Below are 18,987 nucleotides of genomic sequence, written 5' to 3' on the forward strand. Positions count from 1 at the left end.
TGCTCTTCTTGGTCTCGTTGATGAAGGTACGCACTTTTCTCACTGACATCAAAGCTTTCTCTTTTCCTAATATCAGCATTCACTGCTATGAATTTCCCTCTAAACACTACATTACCAAAGTATCACAGATTATGGTGTACTGTGTTTTTCTTGCCTTCAGTGACACATGGGCTCTGTTTGGTCACCTCCCCATGATCTGCTGCCTGGCCGTGGGCTGCGCTGCTGTGTGTTATCTTTACAAGGGCTTTTCTTGTGTCTCATCTTGATGCCCAGACCCGCCACGAGATGTTGACTTTTCTCCACCCTGGCTAGGCGAAGACTCCAGTAGACCCTATCCAACTTGACCTTTAGTATGTCCATTCCGTTGTTTGCCTCAGAGCAGCCCTTTTCCTGGTATGCGTTGCTCTCCCTCACTCTGAGCATGGGGCTCTGGGAACTGCTCTGCACATCTCCTCACTCCCTGGGACAAGGGAAGCCCCACACATTCAAGCATCCAAACCCCAAACTCTCAGCTCAGTGGGATCACAGCACTTTGCGTCGACTCCACATGTTGTCCTGTAGTAGGAACTCTCCCCACACCATGAAGCGTAAGACTGTGGTGCTCACCCCATGAGCCTCCTTTTCTAAAACAGATGGCCATCTTGGACTGTCTTTGTCCAAAACCTGACAACAATGACCTCATCCATTCCATCCAGTTTCACGGTTGTCAGGAGGGGGAGGCCTGAGCCCTGTGCCAGTCCCTCCATCGCAGCTGGGAGCAAAGTCAAGATCTCCCTTGCACAGTTCCAAAGGAAAGGGATACTTCATAACAGAGATGCTATTTTCTCCCACAAAGTGTGATGTTTCTGTGTTGTGTGGGGAAAAATACCCCAAAAACACAAACGCAACCAGCACATCTGTCCCTTGCAGCCTACCTTTCACGGTTCATGTGGAGAAGAGTCCTAGGAACATCTGCCGCTGTGCACACCCTGCCAGATCCCTGACAGCTCCAGAAACCATGCCAACACCCATCATGGAAGGCCTGCGAACATGGAAAATTATACATTTCAGGGAGAGCTCCAGCTAGGACCATCGGCAGTATATATTGCCCCGTTTCCAGAATGATAGTAATAACAGCAGAATGACAGCATTCAGAAGACAAGTGATGAAAAGACATGTCGCCGGGTGATGTAAGGTGTGTCCGTCTGGCAGGGCACATTGATGGACGTGTCTGGTGCTCAATGACAGGGCCGTCTAAGAGTCTGCGGAATCTGAGAGTCAGAGCTTTAAAAAAAACCCTGCATCATAAATATCTGGTCATACTTACAGTACATGAACATACTGGCAAATGTTACAGTGACAGCACATTTTACTCAAACATATGCGTTTTGTCTTCATGTGGATAAGGATAAAGAAAAATGAAGAGTTTCAGTAAGAATTGAGACAGAATTAAAGTAAATCCTTGTTCTTTACACATATCAGGGCTAACCTTGTGAATGAACCAAAGAACAAATGTTATATAGGCATTCTACCCAAGAGGTACTAATAGACATATTTTTCCAGTTCTCTGTCGGGAATATAATACACTTCAATGGCATCTTTATCCAAACAAGTTCTAAACAGTATTTCTCACCATGTTATGTATTAAAAATAGCATACATTTACTTTTGAACAACAGACTTTAAAGAAATACTCTAAGGCATGGAAATCTCCAAGTATTCCAGTGCGTTTTTTCCGAAAGTTCTGCCCATGACACAAAGTGTATTTCACTCATGGCATTATGGTAACATTTCCTTGTCCTGTGACCTTACTCAATATTTGCTCACTGGTTGGCCGTCAGTTGGGACAGTGGATGGGACTAATCCGAGGGTTGTTCATCGTGGACCATGCTAGCCTGGTGGCTGCAGTCCCTGAGCAGCAGAGGTCAAGTCCCCTGTGGAAGCACTGTCCTAGACTGTTTGCGCCAGATGTGCCATTCACGGTCCCTTGGCCAGCCCCGGGAATGGCCAAGCCCTGACTCGGTAAGTGTCATACCAATCAGTCCACATCCTGGACCCAGCGATCTGCATCCCTCCCTGTTGTACACACTTCTGTGCAATTTACTCACCAACCTACTCACCCGGGCCAAAGGCCCCCACGTCCCACCATGCATGGCATCAAGCTCACAGTCCAGGGTCTCATCATCCATAGGATGTCCACGTGCAGGTTCTTGGAAGCATCCCCTCCTGACTTGGAGACCTAGGATTTAAAACCTTAGCCACCTGTCCTTCACACAGCACATGACATTCCTGGAAACAGTGAGACGTGGGGACAAGAGTCTTGCCACAGACACCCCCCTGGAGTACAGGAATGGAACTGTAGCTCCTAGTCCACAACAACCCTGAAATCTTGCCATGTTGTTAGCGGGGCTGCCCCCGAGGGACCTTCCAGTCCGTCGTGCCTCAGGAAGTCCCAGCTCCCTGTCCCCTCCTGCTGCTCTACCACGCTCTCCGACCCTGGGCTTCACCCACGGGGCTCTCGTGTCCACCCTTTAAGCCAGCCTTCTTTTTCCACAGGAAAACCGTGGGTTTGCAGATGAGATCTTTCTCACCTGGCTTCCTGCTTATAGAAAGCGGGGCCCAGAGCGCTCTCTCATCCATGCTGGTGTCGCATTTTCATGCACAACTCTCTTAAAATCGTTTGAGCTTTTTATATTTGACAACTTAGCCCTCTCTGGTCAAGCAGAGCCACATCCCCAGTGTCCTGGCAGGCCCGGCTCTCTCACGCTGTGCGTGCAGCGCTCTTGCCAGTGGGCCTTTGCAGACCATGCCCTGTGGTCCTGTGTGCAGCTGAGTGGCTGCTCACGCCCTTCGACGCTTCAGAAGTCTTAACAAACCGTCCCACGGCTCCCCCTTTGATTCGATTCCCTTCACTGTCAGAACCCTTTACAAGGTGTGGAAACTGGGAATGAGAGATTGTTTTGTTTTCTAAACCAGCAAGTCCTGCCTCCCCTATGTGCTGCCCAAAATCCCATGTGAAAACTGAATAATTTGCTCCTTCGTGTCTTCATTCCACCTCCTTCTCCCTGTGTCTTCTCACAGACGGCTGACGGAAGCCGACATACGGTGCATTCTGCCTGAACGTCACCTTGGCGGAGACCACAAGTCCGTCAGTGCAGTTCCTGTCATCCCGGTTACCAGAGCAGTCGCCTTCCCATTGTTGTCCTGCACGTAACACAGGCCACCATTGCCTGGGCTTCGTAGAGAATATTTCCCATCAGCCTCCATGAATCATGTGCCCTTTGTTCTTCCAGGCTCTGTCCCCAGCCTCCACTCACTGCCTTGTCCCAAAGCCAAGGTCACACCTTTCTGTTTTGTTTTTTTGTGTATGTGATTTTTTTTTTGCCGTTGTTTTTTTTTTTCATCATCTTAATTCTACATACCTGTCTCTCTATCAGTTTGCTTTTTCTACATAACAAGCCACCTCAAAACAGCTATGAATTCCATTTGGATTGAGCTCCGCTGGGCACTCTTTCTCTGCGGCAATCCTTAATGTGACTTTGGCAACGTGGAAGTCAGCCAGGCCGGGCTGGCCGAGGGAAAACTCCACTGGCACGGCTCTCTGCTCCGTGTGGTGTCTGAGTCACCAGCAAAGCAGCCTTCTCCACCTGGTGGAAGAGCTCTAAGGAGAAACCGCAGGGGGAACTCGAGACAACACCCACACCACATTCGATTGGTCAAGACAAGTCTAAGACCAGCCCAGTGCACGGGTGTAGAAAAGACTTCTGATGGCAGAAGCGCTAAAGTGTTTGTCCACCCTCATAATCTACAAATTGAAACCAGGAATTAATTTTGCTGGGATTTTTATGAGTCAGAAAAGATGTGACAGAAATGAGAAAATTGCTCTGGAGGTGTGTGTTAATTCCTCCTAGAAACACCTTTGAACAGCCACCATCATATCTTTCTGCTTCTTTTTTTAACACTCAGCTTTTCTCTGTTCTTTCTTCCTGCTTCTCTTCTACCCACAACACAGGTGGCAAAAATCTTAAAGAATTGTCATGTCCAAGGTGTAGAGGAAAATGGAAATTTTAAGCAACTTGTTTCTTCCACCTTAAGCCATAGGAAAATCTCAGCTTTGCCTTCTAAAGAATATTATCATGGCTTAGGGCACAGATGCATTTATTTAAAAATGGCATCTGTCCAAACAGTGTAATACTTTGAAATGTTGCAAAACTCATGGCAACATTTATACTTCAGTTGAAAATCAAAACAAATTCCTGGCTTGAACAAATTTCTGTATGGTGCAAGTGCTTTTCCCCAAAGTCAACTTCTGTGAGATAGTAAAAGTCGGTATGCTAACCTCTATCTGAATGAAGTGATTAAGAATTTGTTGCCTGGCAACAGAGTTCACATGTTTGATGTTTGTTTCAAGGAAGTTCACATGTGGATATATTTTTAAGAGATACTCTGAATCTGGTAAAAATAGTGATTTGATACTAAAATGGTTTATTTCTAATGACTATCAAAATTGTAATAACAAATGGTACATATTAGCTCAAAAATAACACCGCCTTTGGGATGCATGAAGCTTTGGGTTCTTTTTAAAGCAAATCCCAGTGGAACTGGGTCCCTGGGGACAGTGGTTGATAGATTTAAATCTGCTACATGCTTCATTTCTCCTTGTCCATCTTTCAAGTGTTTATCTTCTTTGTATTATTTTTCTTGTTTCTACACCAACTTCTGCTGCAATTCAGGCTTGTTAGGCAAAAATGATGTTTGACTCTGAATACCTAGCAGGTCTGCTGCTGACATTGTTAAATGCAATGAAAATCCATCCCCTTCATCCTGTTCTCTTTTTTGCCATCGTGGTAATATAATATTTGTGACTGATCAGGTAGCAAAGTGGTCTAGCTTTTAAATATGCAACATTTTAAAACTTTGACAGCTAAAACCATAAAAATACAATGTAGCAATATGTTTATTATTTACATTTATGGCACTAAAAATGTACCAGTTTAGTGACATAAAAAGAAGGGGGGAAAAGTGGTATAATAAAAAAGTAAAACTTCTCCAAGTAGATTGTCATGAATAAATTTGCCAAGTCTTTTCCTCATTAACTCATTTGGTTTTATGCAGCAAACAACTCAATGTTTAAATATCAAGCTAATGCTTATCACACCTTATGAAAATACTAGGAACACCAGATTGACTAAATTAATGACAATAAAATAAAGAAAAAGAAACAATCTGAATTCTAAAAGCCGTACTGAAAAAATAAAAATTATCAGAATGGCATAAAACTGAGATAGGGAAGGAGGCTGAATCCCATTTTAATTTAAGAGACTTAGCCTGAGTGATGGGTATATTTTTTTGGTCTACATACAGTGCTTCTGAATCAATTGGGCAAAGCCAGTGTTGAGTCCCATCCCGTCCCCATGTCTCCACGATGTTTGCCTGGATGACTTTATTCTCCTCTACCACCTGCCTCTGTTCATTCGCTGTCAGGACGGTCTGTCGTGGTTTCAGAGACAGAGCATGCAAGTAGAGCCGAGTGTGTCTGGCTGGTCTCCCGAGGAGCTAGTTCACAGTCTAGCTAGTTCACAATCTCATTACTGCCCTGCTGTACACTCTGGACTCAATAGGCACAGCATAAAGTGACAATAACCCACATCATTGGGTTTTGGAAGTCAAATTACTTCCATTAAAAGTTAAATGTCGCTATAATGTTCTTGCAAATCTATTAGAAAATAATTTTTAAAACACTTATTGTCATTAGTAGCCCTTTATTTTCAAAACCGATGAGTATTTATTTTCTTTGTAAAAGATACTACAGTTTCAGATGTTTACGCTGACATTTAAATATCCATATCTTACTTCTGTAGACAAAATTCAGAATCTCCATCAATGTAACATAATATTATGTCCTTCCAGGAAAGAGAACATGTGTGTTTCTTAGACAAACACAGTTTTACTTGACCATTCTCTTTTGTTAAAAGTTCCCCACGTATGAATTTCAAACATTCTGTTCAGAGAAAAAAAAATGTGCACCAAAGAATGATAATCAACTGATATCACTATAATTCATGTGAAAATTGCCAGAAATTAATGTGACATATTACAGAAGCCTAAAAAGTCTGTAGTGATCAAATTTAGAATAATTGTATAGAATTCATTGAGGGAATGTGAAATTAAAAAAAATAATAATTCAGTTTATGAAGCTCACATTTTGCCTCTTTACAAGTTGCCTTAGTTCATTTGGGCTGAAAGAAGACTAGTGGCTTTATTTCTCATGGTTCTGAAGACTGGAGGCTGGAGGCTGGAGATCAGGGTACCAGCATGGTCGAATTCCAGTGAAGGCTTTTCCCAGGTTTGCAGGCGACTCCTTTCTTACTGTGGCCTCACATGCAGGGTAAAGAGAAGCTGATGCTTCCTCATCTCGTAAGGGCACTGACCCCAACATGGGGGCCCCCACCCTCATGACCTCATCTAAATCTAATTACCCCCCAAAACTCCCATCTCCAAATACCATCACATTGGAAGGTAGGGCTTCAAAATATGAATCTGGGGGAGAGAGAGTAGAATTCATTCCACAGCACAAGTTAAAAAAAATAGACAATTTAATATTGTCACGATGTCTGTTCTTCCCAACCTGTTCTATACATTCAATGCAATCGCAATGAAAATACCAGGAAGTTACTTTATGGATACTGACATATGGATTCTAAAGTTTATATGGAGAGGCAAAAGACCCAGAACAGCCAGCCCAATATCGAAGAAGCAGAACAAAGTTAGAGGACTCCCACTACCTGCCTTCCAGACTTACTGTAAAACTACAGTAATTATGAGAGTGTGGTACTGTCAAAAGAATAGACTAATAGATCAATGGAACAGAATGGAGAGGCTAGAAATAGACCAGATAATTATAGCCAATTGATCTTTGACAAAGGAGCAGAGGCAATTCAAATGGAACAAAGATAGTTTTTTCAACAAGTGGTGCTGGAACAAATGGATATTCACATGCAAAAAAAAAAAAAAAAAATGAATCTAGACACCGACCTTCCATCTTTTTCAAAAATTGATTCAAAATGGATCATAGATCTAAATGTAAAACACAGTACTATAAAAGTGCTAGAAAATAACACAAGAGAAAACCTAGAGACTTTGGGTACAGCATTGACATTTTATATGCAACACTGAAAGTACAGTCATGGAAGAAATCATTGATATGGTGGGATTTATAAAATTAGAATCTTCTGCTCTGCAAAGATAATATTAGGAAAAGAAAAAGACAAGCCAAAGACTGTGAAAAAAATATTTGCAAAGAATACATTTCGTAAAGGATTTGTATAAAAAATATACAAAGAACTCTTAAAATCCAACATTTGAAAAAAAAAAAAAAACAAGAAATGGGCAAAGGGAAAAAAAATAGGCAAAGGAGATAAACAGACACATCACCAAAAATATATAGAAGGCAAATAAGCATATGAGAAGTTTTCAATGTGATATGTCATTGGGGAATTACAAGTTAAATCAATGTTTAGAATGGCTAAAATCCAAAACACCGCCAACAGTAAATGCTGACAAGGATATGGACCAGCAAAGGGCTTCTTGTATTGCTGGTGGGAATGCAAAATGGTACAGCCACTTTGGAAGACAGTTTGTTAGTTTTTTTACAAACATCTTAAGAAGTGTTTTCTTATAAAACTCTTACTGTATATCCCAGGATCGTGCTCCTTGGTTTTTACCCAATTATTTGAAAACATAATCACACAAAATTCTGCACAAAGGTGTTTATAGCAGCTTTGCTTATAATTGTCAAAACTTGGAAGCAGCCAAGATGTCCTTCAGTGGGTGATGGATAAACAGGCAATGGAGTATTATTGAAATGAGCTCTGAAGCCATGAAATGGCATAGAGGAAGCTCACGTGCATATTAGTAAGTGAAAGACTGCCAGTCTGGAAAGACTCCATACTGTATGATTCCAGATAGATGACATTCTGGAAAAAACAAAACTGGAGATGGTAGGAAGATCATTGGTTGCCAGGCGCTGGAGGGAAGGGTGGGTGGTGGAGCAGAGGATTTTCAGGGCAGTGAACACACTCTGCCTGATACTACAATGGTAGATTAATGTCATCATACATTTGTTCAAACCCATAGAATGTACAATACAGAGTGAACCCTAATATCAACTAGGGACTTTAGTTAATATTGTATTCATATTGGCTGAACAAATGTATCAGAGCGATGAAAGAGGTTAATAATAGGGAAACCTCAGAGGGCCAGGAAAGGGTATATAGTAATTTTGTGTTATCCTGTCAATTTTTCTGAAAACCTGAAACTGCTAAAAAAAAAAAAAAAAAAAAAGCATTGATTAACTGAACAACGCTGTCTGTCTTCCATTTCTATGGTTTTCACACTGCCGACCACCCCATCCAGGGCCCCCCTCGCTCCACTGGAACCCTGATCTTCAGAGGACCTGACTACAGGTGTGTGTCAGGTGGGGCTGGTATCTGGCCTTCTGGAGCTCCCAGATCTCTGCAAAGAGGTGACTTCTTGGCTGCCACAGCACCCTGCTCCCCATTCCTGCCTCATGGACAGCCTCCTGCTTTACCATGTCTGAGTTCAGAGGATGGTCTGAGCCTCTGACACTCAGGGTTCCCCCGAAATTCACTTTGGTTTGAACCGCATTTGTGTTGGGTTCAGGGATTAGTCAATGACATATGCTCCATTAACTCATCTCTTTCATGAAGTTCAAGTTCAACTCCTTCCGACGTTTTAGTCAGATCAGGAGTCAAAGGCTTTCCCCTTGCTCTTGAGCTCCGTGAGCAGAGCGCCACCGCTCCTACCTGCCACTTGGAACGCGTAGGTTGTCTAACTCGGTAATGGGTGTGGCAGGCCAGGAGGGGTCACCTGCATCGTGAAAGCCGTCAGCACGCTGCTCACGCCTGACTCTGCAGTCAGTCTCCCTCTTGGTCTTTGTGCTACTTCGCTTCCGTAGATCTGGCCTGGACGGAGAGGAGGAAAAGAAACCCAGCGGCTCTTGGCTGCCTAGAAAAAAAGCTCTCCAGAAACGTCCTGCTAGGGATGTCATGTTGGCCAGACACAGCCGCTTGAGCGCTTGACAAATCACTCCATCATTCGGGCCACCCCCTCTGCCCGCGTCCCACGGTTGCAGCGATGTGGAATGGTCTGCAGGTTGGGAAGGGTGCTCGTTGCATTCATGCACGAGCCGCAGCAGCCTCCTTGGCACATCACGGGGAGTTTTCAGCTGAGGCCAGCCAGAGTCCCGCTCGAACTGACCCGCAGTGCAGCCAGAGCGGGAGTTGAAGGGGATCGTCATTAGAAACTATTTCCTTCCTAATGGCAGTGATGATGACCTTCCCCTTAGATAGCTCCACTCAGCTGGAATGGCCGCAAGCTTATTATGCACTTAAAATAATGCACCTTATCAATCACCACAATGTCGCGGCTTCCAGGAGGGAAAGCGCTGTCCCATGACAGCGAGCCGACAGCCACTGGACGCTGTGCACAAGGAAGACAACAAGAACATTAGTTCTTTAGGGATGGCTTTTTTTTTCCCCTTTTTAGTAATATGTTTTGGGTTTGTTTGTTTTCTACATAGTTAACTGTCCCTTGTCGAGTTTAAACATGCTAATGATTTCACTGTTTTCCTAAGAATTCCAAATACAGACCACAGTTTACAGCTCAAGGAAGAAACGGTCATTCTTCTACAAACACAAGTAAAAACCATTTAAGTTCCCCCTAAAATTCGCTCTTCTACTGCCCACACTTTTAAAGGAAATATATTTTGGAGAAACATAATTCTCTTGGCTACAATAATTCAGAGAGAGTCAAATGAAGTAAACAAAGTATAATGAAGTAAAATTCTACTCACTCGGGTTTCATTCATGTTCACCATTTCTTTGTGTGTCCCAAATACCCGTGCTTTTAACTGGATGTGAGAATCATTTTGTCACAACGAATCAAACAACACGAATCAAAGTGTGGGTGGGTTTCATAGTGTGCTTTGAACATGAGTGGAGTGGGCAAATCATTGGAGTATTTGAAACTCGAGATCACTATTCTCTTTCTCTCTTATAATTTCTGTCTCTCTGTCTCTCTTCTTTCTTCCTTGCCTCCTTCTTCCAAACCCTTACGTGCAGATGTAATTGTCGTACATGAGGCAGGATAGGCCACATGTAGGAACGCCCCATTTGGGGTCCATGCCGACGACCTCAGCAGACACAGTGCAGTGTGGAGTGGAGGGCACCAGCCGTCGCCAGCAGTCCAGCTCCTTCATTACTTACCCTGCTCGTCAGCCTCAGACTCTGAGTGGGTTTGGCTTCTGAGCTGTAAATCATGAACGGCAGGAATATCAAGGCTGAAGGGGAAGAAGAAATTGAGATCAATCCCACAGCAGAATACAGACCAATAACACCGGCTGTCTCTGCAGAGAATTGGAATGAGATTTTATCACAGGAGAGGGTCTGCAACGTTATGACAAAGCAATTTCCACCCTAACCCCAGGGCACGGTTCCCACGGGAAGGGACCCAGGTCTGTTTCATTTACATGCGGGTCAAACATCCAATTGATTTTTAACTGTCCGTTTTATTGTTTGTCAATAAAAAGGAGAGAAAATCCAATTTTAGGGGATTGGTCCCCATAGGCAAGCTATTCAGAACATAAGTATCTCCCATTTAGCCTCGGTGATGCATCTCTTAGAATGTACCTCCCCCCCCCCCCCCGCCCCCGTTAAAACGCAGGGTGTCGTTATTATGGCAAAGGTTGCCAGGGCTGGGAGGGGGCTGCATACGAGCTGGTCGGGGCCGTAAAGGCTCTGTCACCTTCTTTACTGCTGAAAATGTCCGTTGGTTCACACGCTGGGGTGAAGAGAGCAGCACGTTTTAACAAGTCATCAGCCATTTGTACTGAGCACGAGCCGCACTCGTCAGATTAGCACGTGCCTTGCAGCCAACTTGGGGAGACGGTGCCATGCGATCAGAAGGGACTGCATGTCACCACCCCTGCAGCGTGCTCCTCACTGTCTACACCGATGACTCGGAATCATCTGGAAGACATTTGTCATGGCTGCTCGACGCCCAGAGATACATACATACCATGGTCTGATCAACATAGTTGCTCTTTGATAAAAAATATCCCCAAGTGTCTTATTGTTACAAAATGTTGTGTTTCTTCTTAAAATACCAAAGCCTAATTGGGCCTGGCTGGGAAAAGCACTAAGACAGCCCCAGCAGGATGTGGAGCGGAAGGAAGCAAGAAAGAGGTAGAAGAACCAGGCCAGGGAGGGCGGCCACTGGTCCTAGCCAGTGCTAGGAACATGGCCCTCTCAGTGTCAGCATCCAGTATCAACACAGCACAAGCAGGCCACCCAGACTGCTGTTGAAATCCCCAGTCCCACACATGAGGGCAGAGCCGCGAGTTCTTGGTGATGGCAGTGTGTGTGGCCGGATAGACCCGGGGCCCCGACGCCACGTGCCGAACCCAGCTTCTGCTGCTTCCAGAGTAGCAGCAGGGGCAGGTGACAGGGAGCCGGGAGACCGAGCCCCAGACCAGGTGTCCAGACCAGACCATGGAAACCCTCGGTGACTTTTACAAGAAAATCCTGACTCCGTGAAATATGCAGAGGCCTGTGTCTCGTGGCAGGTGCAGGTTTTAGGGTAAAAAGACATCCCTTCTGAAACCTCGCAGGTGTGCTCTGTGCTTTTGATGAGTTCCTTCAGCTTGCTGGGAGCCCCAGACTGTCATCTGCTTCCAAATTCACTCTAGTGGTTGGTGGAACTCAGTTCTTCATGCTTATAGGAGGAGATCCCGTTTCCTTGCTGCCTCTCAGCGACGGGCTTGTCTTTGCTTCTGGAAGCCACCCAAATTCCTCCTCAGGTTTTCCCGTGGCTCCTTCCTGCACTGGGGGTCAAGAGGCTCTCCCTGAGGTGTCTCACTTCCTTTCTGCCAGCTTCCGTTGCCTCTAGCCGGAGAAGTTCTCTGTTTTTGAGGACTCCTGGGATGAGATGGGCCCCCTGGATAACCCAGGGTAATGTCTCTCTTTCCAGCTCCATGACTTTAACTACATCTGCAAAAGCCCTTTCGCCGTGTCAGACAATGCGTCATCACGTCGTGGGAACTAGTGAAAGTGGGGGCTTCACTGCCGCCCACAGCTGCAGTGATGAGCTGCCATATATGCATAAGCGTCCTAGGAAAGGATTCTGCAGCACAGGCCTGAGGGAGGAACGCCTGCCCCTCCCTGCAATGTGGGTGCCCAGGAATCCAGGATTCCTAATGGTTGACACGTTGTGTCTGATTCCGAGAGCTGTGTCTGCATTCCAACTCCAAGGCCAGGAAAGACATTGTGGGAGAATGGAGTGCTTTGTGGGAGTACTTGGAGAGAATGGAGGGGATGCAGACTTAGGTAGGAGAAAGGTTAAGAAAAATACCATCTGATCAGATATTCATGTCCTGTGAGGACCTCATTCTTTCAAGAATTCAGCTGCACCCTTAGTTAAAGTCCTGGAGATGTAAGCTGTGATCTTTCCCTGGTGGAACAGGCCAACACAGCAGTCAACGTCGTTAACTGTCTCAGGACCGATTCTGATGGAAGGCTCCTTGCAGTTGGCAGAAATGAAGGCAATGGGTGCACCTTGTGCCTGGGCTTAGATGCACCTTGGTTTGCATTCAGATAAATCTCCATGAAAATAATACATCATGCTTATTTTTAATATAAAAGGTAAACATTGATGTTTAACTTTTGAAAATTAGCATGTATCTTAATGTCAGATGCCTTAAAAATTCCTTGATAAGAATATACTAATGGTTCTTTGTGGAGAAAGGGGAATCTTCGTGCACTGTTGGTGGGAATGCAAACTGGTGCAGCCACCCTGGAGAACAGTATGGAGGGTCCTCAGAAGCTAAACATAGAGCTACCCTATGATCCAGTAATCCCACTGCTGGGTATTGATCTGAAGAAAACAGAAACACTAATTAGAAAAGATATAGGTACCCCATAAGTTTATTGCAGCATTTACAATAGCCAAGACATGGAAACAACCTAAGTGTCCATTAATGGATGAATGGATAAAGAAGATGTGGTGTATTTATACAATGGAGTACTACTCAGCCATTAAGAAGAAGGAGATCTTGCCATTTGCATCAGTATGGATGCACCTCGAGGGCATTATGCTAAGTAAACTAAGTCAGAGAAAAACAGACACAGTCATGTCTCACTTACATGTGGAATCTAAGAAATAAAACAAATAAATGCATCAAATTACAACAACAACTCAGAAACAGGGAACAGAATGGTAGTTACCTGAAGTGGGGCTGGGGTGAGCAAAATTAGTGAAAGGGGTCGAAGGGTACAAAACAAATTTCAGTTATAAAATAAATAAATCATCAGATGCACAGCATGGTGGCTGTAATCAATTCTTCCATAGTACCTACTGGAAAGTTGCCAAGAGAGTAAATCCTAAAAGTTCACATCACAAGAAAAAACCTTTTTTTTGGGGGGGGGAGGCTTTAGCTACAGATGGTAACTAGATTTAGTGCAATGATCATTTTGCATTGTATACAAGTACTGAATTGTGTTGTACACTTGAAACTAACATGTTATGTGTCAATTATAACTCATAAAAAAAGAATATGCTACCAGTTCTTAATAACTTAATGCGTTCTAAAAAAAATTAAGCTAAAGAACTTTACCGAAAGATGTTTCTTAAAGGCTTTTAGTCCTGCTTTTATGATATTTGCTAGATACCTAGCATAAGAACTATGAGCAGATTAAGCATAAAAAAAAAGATTTTTAGTATATGCGAAGAAAATAAAATGTAAATTGTATGATTGTGTGTTGGATACGAACTTGAAATGAATGCAGATATTTGCACACTATGCTGTGGCATCTATGTGTATTATGTGGTATAGATTTATAAGCATTTATTACCCTCGGGATACTTCTAATAAAATGAAAAAGTATGTCGATTACAAAAACCTATTTTTTTGTGTGGATTTGATTCTAACCACTTAATAGAGAACTTCCGGAAAGAGAGAAGGTCATTCTGTAATCACCCTTCTGTTGCACACAGCAGAAGTCTGGACTGGATGTCTTTCTATATCTGATCAAGCTCATCTCACCTTTAGGAAGAACCATTAAACTGAAGCAGGTGCACTTAGCTATGACGTCCAAAAGCCAGGTGCCATATTGTACTCACGCAACAATGCAGATGCTGAATGAAGGAGAATTTCTCTGAAATTACAAGAATCTATAATTTACATACATGTGTAAATATATAAATATTATAAACAAATATAATATTCAATTAACATCAGAGAGAGATATACATTGTCCGGTGCCCAGTTTCCGATGTTGATGAATTCCAAAATAAGCATGTAGAAAGAAGAGACGGTCAGGAGAAGAACAAATCCTTTATCGGGAACCATGTTATTGAGCAAATTTCTCTGTCACAGAACAGAGTCCCAGTAAAAACACCACTTCGCAGATGTGGCAACGCCCCAGAGCTTGCAGAGCAGGAGGGCTGATGGATCACCAAGGCAGAAGAAACAAAAACAAATCGAAGCTCATTTCTACATCTGGTTGAGTCTGCAGACATCCAAGGAAGAACACATGGGGGCCTTTCAAGAGGCTGTTACTTACATTGTTACTGTTGCTTCTGGGGGAAATTGAAGGGACGCTGAATTTCAAGTGGAAAACTGGGTTCTTCCTCCACAAACAGGGACAAGAGAGGCTCTGGGAACTGAGTGAAATGACACTTGAGGGCCCCTCATCCACAGTGCCTGGTCCATAAAGGACTGAATAAACCTCCACGATTTATTCCACAAATCCCCACTTCTGTCTTCCTCATGCACTCCTGACACTGTCCTGATTCAGCCTTTGTCTTAATGCCTGTCCTCCTAGTGTCCTCCTTAATGCCTTTCTAAAGCAGAGACTGACCCAGAGTCTGTCTGTTGGGAAGGGTCATTGCTCTTGGCCAGGTGAGGGCCATCAGCCGCCGGCCATGGAAACAGGGAGGGGGCCCGGAAAATGTCCTGGTGGTGGAACAGCCCACGCAGACAAGAGTGGAAGCCTTCAGAGTCCTGATAGGAACCATGATCCTGGTGAAATGTGGCCAAACCTCCCCCACGGGGTGGGGAGGATGGGGCCTAGACCCAGGTTCACCATTCAATCTACGGTGACCTCAGTCAGATTATGACACAGCTTCAAACTGTGCATCCTTCACGTGGAGAATGGAGTTTGCAGTAGTCCCACCAGCGTCAGGATTACATAAGGGATCTCCATAGTTCCCACGTGCCAACAAAGTGCCGCAAACGGAGCAGCCTCTTTGCCAAGGGCCGTGCCGTCCCAGCGAGTCGTAACCACCCCCTGAGACGGACATGAGCATCCCTGTGCTCATGCAGAAAATGAGATCCGGGAAACTTCCAACAGGCACGGCTGGAAAATCGCCGTGGGCCCATCCCCCGCCTTGGTACCGTGTGTGAAATAGTCTGCTCCTGACCTGTGAGATGACAGCGTCGACCTTCCCGCCCCGTGAAATGCGGGAGTGTCCATGTTACAGTGCTTCAACCTCTGACTGGGGACTCGAAGCACCTGTCCCTCCCAGCCAGAAGCTTCCAGAGCCTGTGCAGGCCTCCTCTTTATCAGCCTGGGTCCCCTAGGCGTGGGGCAGTTGTGGCTGCCTGCCGAGAACTTGGGGTTCTTTTCTATCCCAGCATCACTGATTCAGACCCAAACTTAATGCTGCTTCTTCCAAAGTAGTCTTCCCTTAGATTGGATCCTATTAACCTGTGTCTTCACCATTTAGCACCAAGAAATGGTTGGTCAGTCACGTCCAGTCACCAATGATCCTCTGCTTCCTTGATTTGCAAAACGTCTGTGCCTATTGTTTGGTGATTGGGATGAGATGAAGTTTCCACGCAGCATTAATATTTGTTGTATGGATGAAATCATGGTAGTAAGTGCTTCTCCGTTAGGCGGTGATACTGAAGGAAGCTAGGTGTGCATTTGGCTCTTGGGGGTAAGGCATGATTCCCTAGGCTTAACTATAGAAACTGTAGAAATGTGTGTTTATGATTACGTATCCGGGATAAATTTGTATCACGGTCTTTGTTTTTAAAAACCCAAACTCAGAAATGAAATTAGGTCTGGATAAGTCATATTCAATTCACGGCAGCTTGAATGTAACTGAATCACGCTGCAGTGAGACGGCGGTGATGGTGTCAGACAATTACAGGATAAACTAATCAGATAATCGGATAACTCGTAAAATCACCGTAGCAAGGATTCAACAATTAACACGATGGAGACACTGTGTGTAATGATTAGAGGTAGCGGGTCAGGAGAAAATGATGGTATTTAAAATGACTAGTTACATGCAAAAAGGACTATTCATTCTTGCTATGTTTAGGATAACGATCAGTTTTTAAACTATTGATTAACAAGAGCGTTTTTTTTTTCCTTTTGCTTCACGTTGTAAATCAAAGGCTTCAGATACCAAATGCGTTCCCTACAAAAGGAGCAGGAAAGGCCTCGTGTTTTTGCTTGGATTTGGCCTGTTGAGCACCATGACTCTGTGTTTGTACTGCTGTTGTAGGAAGCATGGAGGTGGCCATGACACTGAAGGGAAGAAGGAAAAAAAGCGGAGGAAAAGCCATCATTTTTCAATACTGGACATGAAACAATGCAAGCACTTGAAAATACAAACACTGAAATCCCTTATAAACCCCAAAGCATGCAGCACTCTGAAACACGGAAGCCGAAGTTTCCAAGAAACGCTCAGTACGGGGTGCGGCGGACGCATGTCTACGACCGTTGGATAGGACGGACACCCACGTCATTTTTAATTCCAGAAATGGAATTCACATTGAAGAGGAAATCAGGAAGCAGGCAGATACTCAGGATCTCCCTGGCTCTGCAGAAAGGTTAGTGAAACTATTAAGCATTCTTTGAAGTGGAGGAGATTAAGGAGACAGCTCATGGAGGGGACGAAATCTCTACCTGGAACGGAGGGCTGCCGTGGGGTTGCAAGCCGCTGGAGCAGAGGCACGGCATTCGAGATAAGACAGATGGGCAGGCAGGGAATCCAGCCGCTCTCTTTCAGAAGAAAATCCCATGCCGGTGGATTCTCCTCTGGTCTCCCTATATGTGCAATTCCTGAGACCTTTCCGATGCAGCAGTCTGATAGAACGGCTGTCTGCCCCATGTAAATTCCAGTCCCCTGTCATTCCCCACTTTGTTCCATAAACAAATATTTACCAAGTAGCTCTTATCTGCATGGAGCTGAGAAGGGGTGGGATGGAAGTGGCACCCTGCCTCTCCTCGACCAGGCCCCCCACGATCCTGGGGTCATAAGTGGCCGTGGAATGCCTGCCTTATGGTGTAAACTCAGGAAGCAGTCCTCCCGGGTGGAGTTGCCTGTGATGTGGCCTCCGCAGCCCCTGGTACCGCAGGCTGGCCAGGACGCTCTCCCAGATGCACCATGGTGAAGTGTGAGGAGTGACTGGGACCATTGCTCTGTGTTTACCAATGACCAACAGGGATTTGGGATTTTAGGCACTTCAGCCCTCTTCATGAGAGACTTAACCACAGGCCTGAGCCAACCATTGCGTTACACGCCTCCTGGGTGTGATGTAAGCCCAAAGTGCCCGCTGGGTGGTGGTGGAATTTTGAATGTCTGAGATGTTTTGATGTGGAACATCTCAGTGACCCCATCGGTTTTCTTCTCTGGTCCAGGTCATCCCAACACAACTGATAAACGTGTGCTGAGCTCTGTTAATACCCAGATAATGATAGACGGTTGGCAGGTAAATGCACACATAGACAGGTAGATGGATAGATGACAAATAGAGAGGAGACAGGGAGGGGGAGAGAGAATCCGTAGCTGACATATGAATCAGAGAGAATCTCCTTTATTTTGAGGGTGTCTTACGACTACACTGAAGAATCTAACTTTATCCATTTGCTGCATTTCTTTCATTAAAACTGTAAGGCAAATGTATTAACAATTATCCTTTCTGGGTTGTGGATGTTCAGCTCTCTACGATATCATCCCTTTCACTTTCTTTGTTTTGTTTTGCAGTTACCAAACAACTTACCATTTTTAAACCAATCTTACATTTCCAAAATAATTTAAGTTTTTTTTTAATACTACCACACACAAAGAAGTTTCTTTCTTTCTTTTTTTTTTAAGATTTTATTTATTTATTTTACAGAGAGAGAGAGAGAGCACAAGCAGGGGGGAGGAACAGAGGGAGAGGGAGAAGCAGGCTTCTCACTGAGCAGGGAGCCTGATGTAGGGCTCGATCCCAGGACCCTGGGATCATGACCTGACCTGTAGGCAGATACTTAAATGACTGAGCCACCCAGGTGCTCCCACAAAGGAGTTTCTAAAGAGTTTTCCTTCCCTGTCACATCTGTTTCCCACCAGAAACTCTCTGCTTCACACATTTTTATGAGGAAGAGATTTAACCGCGGCAAGGATGAAGTATGGAGGAAAATGAAACTCAGGTAAGACAAACGATGACCTCACCCACACTCGTATTACTCCTAGGAGTTCAACACATGCACCCATGGGACACACTGGAAACAGAGCTGTAACATGAGAGAGGCCGGCATGAGGCGTGGTGGTGGCGGGCACCCCAGAAATTATGCGATGGTACAGACATCCTTACTCGTGAGATTCGATGGCTGTGGCCACCTTCAGAAAAGGATCTTTTGGGAATGGAAATCAGGTCAAAATGTTATTGGGATAGTGTAATGTAATTGATGTTTTCTATTTCTACCAAAATGTTGTTGAGGTACAAAGCTAATGTGAGAAACAAACACTGTAGCGTCTAGCACGTCCTTCTGAGGCCAGTGCCTTCATTCCAACTTCACGGAAGGAGATGGGAGAGGAGAGAGCCTAGCTCCTGGGCCTCCCGCTACGTCTTGGCACATCACATCTGCAGAGCCACCCCGGACCACACTCAGAGGCCTTCCCCTGGCCCTCACCACCCATTCGGTTCTCTGCA

The sequence above is a fragment of the Ursus arctos genome, unplaced genomic scaffold, assembly GCF_023065955.2.
Source record: "Ursus arctos isolate Adak ecotype North America unplaced genomic scaffold, UrsArc2.0 scaffold_30, whole genome shotgun sequence".
Lineage (NCBI taxonomy): Eukaryota > Metazoa > Chordata > Mammalia > Carnivora > Ursidae > Ursus > Ursus arctos.